Here is a 9,013-nt window from a genome sequence, read left to right as displayed (position 1 = left end):
TGTGTTCATACAAGCTTGACCCAACGCTGCAAAAATGAAGGAGTTCAGCCAGTATCACCAGCCATCAGAAACTGCTTTATTGATCAATAACTGCATTATTGATTAGATAAAGTGGAAGACTGCATGCTGGAAATCCCACTCCCAGTGAGGTCAAATGGGCACACGAAGGATTCCTGCCTTACATGCAGATGTGGGCCGCCGTTTGCGCTCCGACCACAGGCGCGTTTTATCAAATTCTTGTGTCTCCACCACCCAGACTAATAGCTGCCTCTAAATCTTCTCTTCACAAATCTTCCAACTTGACATGGGCCCCAATGCTCTCTCTTTTACAAAGCCAGAAACCTCAGGGTCACCCCAAATCTTCTTCACACCTAATGTCTAGTCACCAGCGTTTTATTATTTTATTATTTAAATATTTTTAGGATTGTCCCTTGCTCAGAGACCTTTCCTGGCCAGCCTCTACAAAACAGCTGCTCCCACCATTCCATCCAGTAACACCTCATCTCTATCTACTTTATTCTGGTTCCTATTGGTTTGGAAGTTATTATATTGATGTACTTGGGTATCAGAGATCAGTCGCCACCCTTTCACTGGAGTGCAGACTCCCACCAGGTGGAGCTAGCTCATACTGCACTCAGGGGCCTGCAGTAGCATCTGGGACGTGATCTATCACTCACTTGATTGCCTACTGACTTAATGGATGCATTTTCTGTATCCACATAGAAAGCTGTCATTAGTTTCACACATACATTTAGAATATTCTTTCTCTGGTTGTTCAGAGAAGCATTGTCTTATGCAACTGAAATACTTAAATTACTTTAGCATTCTTTTGCATAATTTTCTTGGCTTTAGTACTGATTAATAATTCATCATACTAGCAGAGTTAGGGTGAGTGAAAGTGCTTGAATCCTCTAATATTTCCCTTCTCTCTGATAGTCCTTTGGACTTTCTTCATTCTTGAAACACCACCCATTCTTTTCATAGCATATGATCATTATTTTTTAATAGGTTTTCATTTTTTCAGGTCTATTTCATTCTAAAAGATCATTTTTCTTAATGATAAGAAAGTAATTAAACAATTATTAAAAGTGTTTTTTAACCTCACACATGGTTTTCAAAATGATTTAACCCATATGACCAAAGTGTATTTTTTCTCCATTGTGTCTCTTCACGCTGGTATTTCTTGACATTGTTAAAATAAACATATTAGGTCAAAGAAAGTACAAGTTAATCATATAAACTCAACCTGAGAAATGATACGTTGATTAATGGATGTGTTTGTAGACACATGTGTTAAAAGTGCTTCTCCAATTAGAGTCTCTGATACAAGAACATCTCCAGGAATTCCATTACATCTTTTCATTTTTCTCTTCTCCATTGGGAGAATACAGGCATTTTTCTCAGTTCCTTGCTTTGGCTGTATTATTTTAGTCTACAGAACAGATGGCTTTCAAATCATTGAGCTGGCTCTTGAGAAAGGTCTTTGGAAAAGCAACTTAGTCAAGAAAACCTTTAAGCAATGTTTCATATGATCTTCATAGAATGAGTCCATGGGACCTAATTTTAAAAATGGAAGACATGATTCATAATTAAGATAATATAAATTCAACCTCATCTATATTTTCCTTGATGGGTAGAATTATTTAAAGGCAGGTAAAAAGATTAAATTCTACTAATGATAGCTCAGTAAATATCAGCAAAACTTTAAAATGAGTTTAGCTCTAGCTGGTTTGGCTCAGTGGATAGAATGTTGGCCTGCGGACTGAAGGCTCCCAGGTTCGAGGCCAGTCAAGGGCATGTACCTCAGTGGCAGGCTGGATCCAAAGTCCCAGTTGGGGCATGTGCAGGAGGCAACCAATTGATGTGTCTCTCTCATATCGATGCTTCTCTCTCTCTCTGTCTCTCTCCCGATCCACCACTATGTCTAAAAATCAATAGGAAACAAGTCCTCTGGTGATAATTAACAAAAAATAAAATAAAATAAAATTAGTTTAAATTAATTCTGAGATTCAGAGAAAAGAAACTGATTTCAATTCTCATCCACAAGCCTATTATTTTCTCCTGGCTTCATTACAAATTGCTTTGTGTTACTGGAAATGAGCTAGCCTTACCCATACTTGAACACTGAAGTAGTGTGATTGGGCCATTTTTCATAGACCTACAATTTTTAAATAGTAAAATAATAGTTCCACTGTAAGTCCAAACTTTTGTTCTTATCCCCCCAAATCATGTAGTAAACATGTCTAAGTATTGATAATCAAAACCAACATTTTAATCACATCATAATAATGTATAGTGAACTAATATAATTTTCTGAGCTATGTTGCTAAACATTTGTTGCTTGACATGTCACTATTTTAGTTATGTCAATGTGCTAGCCTGGGAGGGAGGGAGCAGTGATGAGCATATTTGTGAAGTCAGGGTACTGATTTAAAAAATCAGGAACTTCAGCCCAGGCGGCGTGGCTCAGTGGTTGAGTGTTGACCTATGAACCAGGAGGTCACGGTTCAATTCCTGGTCAGGGCACATACCTGGGTTGTGGGCTCAGTCCCTAGTGTGGGGCGTGCAGGAGGTAGCCGATCAATGATTTTCTCTCATCATGGATGTTTCTTTCTCTCCTATTCCCTTCCTCTCTAAAATCAATAAAAAAATTTTTAAAACAAATCAGGAACTCTACACATTGTCACGCAGTATGATTGGAAAAAATGAAACTGTGAAGTCATCCTTACGTATTATGTCAGATGTGGGCCATTGTGCTCCATGCTTCAGATCCATGGGTCTGTGTCCCGTGTGTTTTCTCTCTTTGGAGGTGAAAATTCAGTCCTAAGCTTGGCTCCTCTGTCAAGATGTACCTGGTTGTGTTGAGAAAGCCCCTGAGAACTGCATCAAACATTACAGAATTGACTATCCACCCTCTTCTTGTTCATCCTTATCCCCCAATGCTGACTTACCACATAAATACTCAGTGATACCTCAAGTATTAACACAAATAAACAATTATTTTGTCAGCAAAAGTCCTCTTTAAAAGTTTCCTTTGAGGTCTTGGCCGGGTAGCAGTATGCCAAGATTGTGGGTTCGATCCCTGGTCAGGGCAAGCAATGAATGCATGAATAAGTGGAACAAATCTCTCTCTCCCTCTCTAGGAAACCAACAGAAATGGTTTCAAAGCTGATAAAGGTACAAAATGATACAGCATTTATTTTTTAACAAACTCCCAGTGAGCATTTTTGCAGTTACCAACACACTTTGGAGAACTTTCCTTCAGAAATAATAAAATAATCATCTTTATTGGCATTTTTCTTCTGTCTAGAAAATGTAAATTGTAAAGCTTAGCTTAAAGCAACCGAATATAGCTATTTGGGTGTCTGCCATTATAACGTCCTAAGCAGAATCAAAATGTAACTGTTTTTCTTATAAGTGCTAGAAGAGAAAAAGAACAACCCATCAAAGAGAAACAATAAAGAGAAAAACAAAGGACTTAGTTTTCACTCCACTGGTTGTGGAGAAAGAAATTTTAGCATCAAGGGCCTGAAACAAATACTACAAAGGCCACTGAGGAGGCAAAGAAAGACGCAGGGGGCCCTGAACAGGCCAGTTTGTGAGCGAGAGCTCCCTGTAGCCGGGACAGAGTTACATTTGGAAGAGCATTGCTGGTGATCGCTTGCCAGTTGATTTGGTTTACTAGCCATACCTCCCCTCCTGCCCACGCAGCGACTGACTCCCCCTAAGTCTGCCATCCTACATTAGCCGTCGATGCTGAGAACAAAATAGTTCTGAGACATAGACACAGACTTCATTTCCTGCCCTTCCATGTGCTCATTTTGTGCAACCTCAATGTAAAACATTCTTTCTCTGTGTGAATCAGAGCAGAGAGCAAAGGGCCCCGGGGCCATAAAGCAACACAGAGTCACTGGAGCCTCCTGTGGACGGGCCCTGCCTGAGACGGGACATGGCAGACCCTTGGGGAGACAGCGATACCCGATCTTTATAGTTATTTAACAAATGCCGAAACATGGAAAGCTCCCAAAAGTTGCCTAGCCTGGGATCTCCTACCACTCATTCATCCACTTATTAAAACCTGCTGAATACAGGCATTGCTATCTCTTCTTACACCAATTTTTCAAATCTTATGGCCATAACTAGCTCAGAATTTCTTTATAAATCTCTCACACCTGGGTTTTGTCATTTGGTTGTCATGGTGAATACAGTTTGACTCTAGTCCAATCTGGCTCCAATCTGGCTCCAATCAAAGCTATACGGTCATTTTTTTATTTGCCTCTCAAATTTACCCCCACAAGATTTCATTGGTGAGCTTCTCTTTCTCCAAATGGGCAGGTCACAGAGGACCTGGATAACACAGTGGTGGCCAAGAGACAGCAAAATGGAGCTTACCAGTTGGCACTGTCTGCTGGCCTTGGGTTCTGGGCCAATGTTGAAACAAGGTAAATACAGAAGGAAGAACCTTGATGAAAAGCCAGATACTTGGAGACTTGGGAGAAAGGGTGGGGTTTGGAGTAGTTTTGAACCAAGGAAGACAGTGAGTCCTAGAGAATCTTACAGCTTTTCATCGTCTCTCTAGACATCTGAGGTCAAGGCCATCTTGCAGAAAGTAAGCAAACATGGAATATTCTATTTATAAAATGTTTTCCAAACAATCTGAGATTTGGCCAAAGTGAATTGTTTATTGTTCCTTATATAGCCATTGAAATTTTCTCCTTGTGAGTTAGCTCTCGATATACACTCCAACTTCTCAATACCAAAACCATATGCTGGATGAACACAGAAGGAATCTGGAGGCTGTGCTAGAAATAAGTGATGGACATTTATTCAAGGGTCTTGGAGTTTGCAACCTGGAAACACAGCTGGACAAAAACCCAGAAGTGTTCCAAAGAAAAAAAGTAGTGAGTTCTTACAGCAAAAAGCACTTTGTTGAGAACTATCAGTCCTGCGTGCTTCGCCCTAGGGTGGGTCAGGACGGTGATCGGTCAGATGGCAGGAGGCGGGTGACGAGTACCAGGAGCTCTGGCTAGTCCCCGCGGTCTGAACAATGGATGTGGGGTGGATGTATATGTGAGTCCCTCAGGGGATCAGGTGGCCTGGCAAGGTGAGCCCTCAGGGGTCAGTTAGAGGGCGACCTGGAGGTCTCGGTATGTCCAGGCATTGACATAGGACTGGAAAGTTTAAAAAAGTTTGTTTCTGAGTGAGTTAGAACAAGAATGGTCTCTCCTCATGCCTCAACCTTCCTCCTGTTAATTTTAGCAGCTTGGTTAAAGTGACTCCATTGTATATACTCCCTGTCTTCACTCTTTTCTTACAAACATACCTAAGAAAAAAGCCTCAATTTAAATTCTACCTTGAATTATCCCTGAAGATAATCCCATGATCTCATTTTGTCTTCGTACACCCATAAACATTCCCCATCTCCTGTAAGCCTTGGGAGTAACCATGCTACTTGTAGTGAAGCATGCATGTGCACCGGGCTGAGGCTGTAGCACATGCTGTGTGTGTTTCCACAGCAGTTCATCTCCTGCCTGGCTAACGACTTCCGAGGCTCTCTTATCTGTAAGTTCTCATTGTCTGTCTCTGCTTACACCTGGCTGTTCAGCAGGAACTTGCTGGATAAATGAGGGAATGAAGAAAGGGAAATGACCAGCTCTTGGAGAACTGCTAACCCACTCTATCTTGGAAATTTCCTTTATGTTCTCTCTCCTCCCCCTTCTTAAGACTTTTCCCAATAAATATCACATTGAAAATATAGGATAACCTGATGACATAAGTAACAAAGATTTTTCCTGTGGTTTCATTTCAGTAAAACCAGTTAAAGTTTTTAGAAGTGTTTCCAGTATAAGAATACAATGAAGAGGCTGTGAAGTTCAAAGTCATTGAGAAAAAACAACCAATTAAAAAACACCCTTAAAGACTAAAAACCAAAGATGGTTGCCACCCTACGAATTGGAGCCTAGAATGTCCACAGAGAAACAGAGGTGCTAGAGTTTGGGTCATCTTCTAGCATCTGGCCTGGCACTTCATCACCAAGCACAGTGAGGGTCCCAAGGGAAATGGCGTCAGGTGTTAGATCGTCAGCTTACTGGTGACATTCCAGGAGGCTGTGGGTCTAACGGTGGAGAACGTCTGTCCTGCAGCCTCTCTAGGCCTGGATGACTCTCGGAGAGTGTGATGTCACTGCCCTCTCCTGGGTGGAAGGTAGCCATCAGCTCAATTACAATGTACAGGTACTAGTCAATTTGCAAAATCTGAATTTGTAAAGCTAACATATCCATTTAAGTAAAGCTAATAATATTTGCTAGAAACTTCACATTGGCTTCTTGTAGCCAAATTTCTAGACAGTAGATGACATGAAATGTTGTCAAAGAGAAATTTAAAAGCAACATACTTTAAAAGTTAAGTAAAAATAACTTAATGGAATGTATGAATATATGTTAGTTTTATATGAACAACTATATATGTATATACAGACTGATGGTTAAAATTTCAAACATTAGTGAATATAATGGATGCTGTCAACTGTCAACACCTAAGTGATTTCTCATGGTTAATATGTATGACATGGTCACATAGCTCAAGGTGGTTACAAATAAAGAAACTGTGTCCATTGGTAAACTGCAGGCATATAAAATGTTCAACTCTTAAATTTTCCCAAAATACCACAGCTCACCATTTAAACATTTGCTGGTGTCCCCATGGGGCAGGCACTCAGCCACACTGGCCTGCCCCAGGTTCCACAGCCTTGAACTGGAGAGGCCGTCCATGGCCATGTGGGGGACAAGCATGGCCAGCGGTCTAGGCATCGGCTCAGTGCTCTTTGTCTGGAGGCCACATCCTGTATAATAAAAGGCAAATATGCAAATTGTCCCTTCCACTGGGAGTTCAACCAGATGGTGGGGCCTCCCCCGGCCAGACCCACCCCTGATCAGTCCCTCCTGGCCTGCAAACCGCCCACAGCACCTCGCCCTGGCCGGCCTCACCCCCAATCTCCCCCGCTCAATCAGGGGAGGGACCAGCCTGCCAACCTCCCATGTCCCCGCCCCCTGGCCGGCGGGGCCAAATTGGCCCTGATCAGGGTAGGCTGGCCAGACCCCACCTGTGCATGATTTTGTGCACTGGGTCTCTAGTAGATAATAATTTTGAAAATCAGCCAATCCATTCTTAGGAAAATTTTCTTAGTCTTTACAAAGACTTACACAATAGGTAATTATTTTAGGGCAGTAAAGTGATTTCTCACAAAAAATACTATAATAACCAATGGTATAGCTTTTCAGTGTTTCCCATTATTGGGTATTGTGTCTGTCTTGGTTCACCCTGTGGTCTTGCCAAGTTAATGGTAACAGACACATCTGTACAAATTGGGAGGCCCTCCCTCCCTCTATCTTTTTAAGGGAAACCAGAAAGGAGCTAGCTGAGGGTTTTATAACTCTGCTTATTCATACCTAGGTCAAGAATTGGTTTGGGGCCTAAATGTCCGACACATTCCACTGTATACAGATGTGTTCTTCTGGAGTGAGAGTGTGGAGTTTCTGAGGCAGCTGCTTTCCCTCCGCTTTTGCTAACATTTTAAATGGGATTAGGGGTGGGTTTCCTGCCACCAGCTCAGAGCCACCCAGACCGCAGGAGGCAAGTCTGTGCATCTGAGCTCCCACTTTGCTGTGTTCATGGCCACCGCTAACCCAGCGCCCTCGGCGCCCTGTGACAGTCACAGACTGCACGTTTACAGGCAGGTCCCGGATAACACGTCAGCGCTGTATTGTCTAAGCACTGAAGTTTCCAGCTCCCCAGTGAGCAAGCCAGAGCAGTGAGCCATCTATAATAACAAAAGTGTAATATGCAAATCGACAAATGACCGAACAGCAAAAGGACCTTCCGGACGTCCTTCTGGACTATTACCTTAAGACACACACTGGCACCAGGCCAGCCAAGGCAGGTGTGATGTGATTGGTCCGGGGGCCCGCCATCACCCCATGATTGCCCCAAAGAGGGAGGCCCAGGCCACCTTATGTACAGCGATGGATCAAGGAGCCCCAGCTGGGTGGGCAGGGCCTCCCTCCGCTGGGTGATGGATCATGGAGCCCCCCGATGATTGTCTCAAAGAGGGAGGCCCGGGCCACCTGCCACAGCCTGAGAGAGGGAGGCTCAGTGGCCCTGTGGCAGCAGTGCTGATCAGGCACAGCGCCTGCAGCTGGGCCCGGCCCCAGGGACACCACCTCCGCCCGCGGCTCTGCACAGCTGGGCTGCCACTCCTCCTACTAGGATGCCTGCGCAGATCCTGGGCCCTTTCTGACTGCCGGCTCTCTGCCAGGGCTCGGCCCCCTGACCGGACTCCCCAGCTCGGCCCTGACTACAGAGGAGCTGAAATAAGCTGACATCCGCAACATTGGGGCCATGATCACCCCCTTGCACTTCCTGGAGGTGAAACTGGGCAAGAGGCCTCAACTTGTGAAAAGTGAGGTAGACGAGGAAGAGGAGCAGAGGAAAAGGCGCCGGGAAAAGAACAAAGTGGCAGCAGCCCGATGCCGGAACAAGAAGAAGGAGCGGACGGAGTTTCTGTAGCGGGAATCTGAGTGGCTGGAGCTCATGAATGCGGAGCTGAAACCCCAGATGGAGGAGCTGAAGCAGGAGCGGCAGCAGCTCATCCTGATGCTCAACCGGCATCGCCCCACCTGCATCGTCAGGATCGATAGCTTTAAGACCCCCGACTCAGAAGGCAACCCACTGCTGGAGCAGCTGGAGAAGAAGTGACCATGGGCTGGGAGGAGGAGGAAGAGGAGGAGGGTCCCAGAGGGCTCTTCCTTGCTGCATGAAAACTCTTCAATGAGGCTCAGCACAGCCAGCATTGGCCAGGCTTTTGTTGTGAAACTCTGATCAGCCACACCAGGGGAAGAAACCCAGGCTGATGAAACCCAGGACCAAACGCTGAGACCAAAGTAGTCCTGAGGGGGGCCTCTTATGTCTGGGACCAGGCTTGCAGGAGGCAGGACAGAGGCTCTGGTCTGGAGAG

General features: G+C 44.4%; 1 pseudogene across 1 annotated transcript in view; it reads left to right on the top strand.

The window, feature by feature from the left end:
- Nucleotides 1-8,754, top strand: part of LOC307114305 (jun dimerization protein 2-like) — a 9,411-nt pseudogene extending 657 nt beyond the window's left edge. The window contains exons 2-3 of the transcript in view: nt 4,336-4,442; nt 8,167-8,754. The product of the transcript in view is annotated as a jun dimerization protein 2-like (transcript). The remainder of the gene's footprint in view (nt 1-4,335; nt 4,443-8,166) is intronic.
- Nucleotides 8,755-9,013: the final 259 nt, after the last annotated feature.

The sequence above is a fragment of the Cnephaeus nilssonii genome (assembly GCF_951640355.1).
Source record: "Cnephaeus nilssonii genome assembly, chromosome: 18".
Taxonomy (NCBI): domain Eukaryota; kingdom Metazoa; phylum Chordata; class Mammalia; order Chiroptera; family Vespertilionidae; genus Cnephaeus; species Cnephaeus nilssonii.
This window is presented reverse-complemented; position numbering and strand designations above follow the sequence as displayed.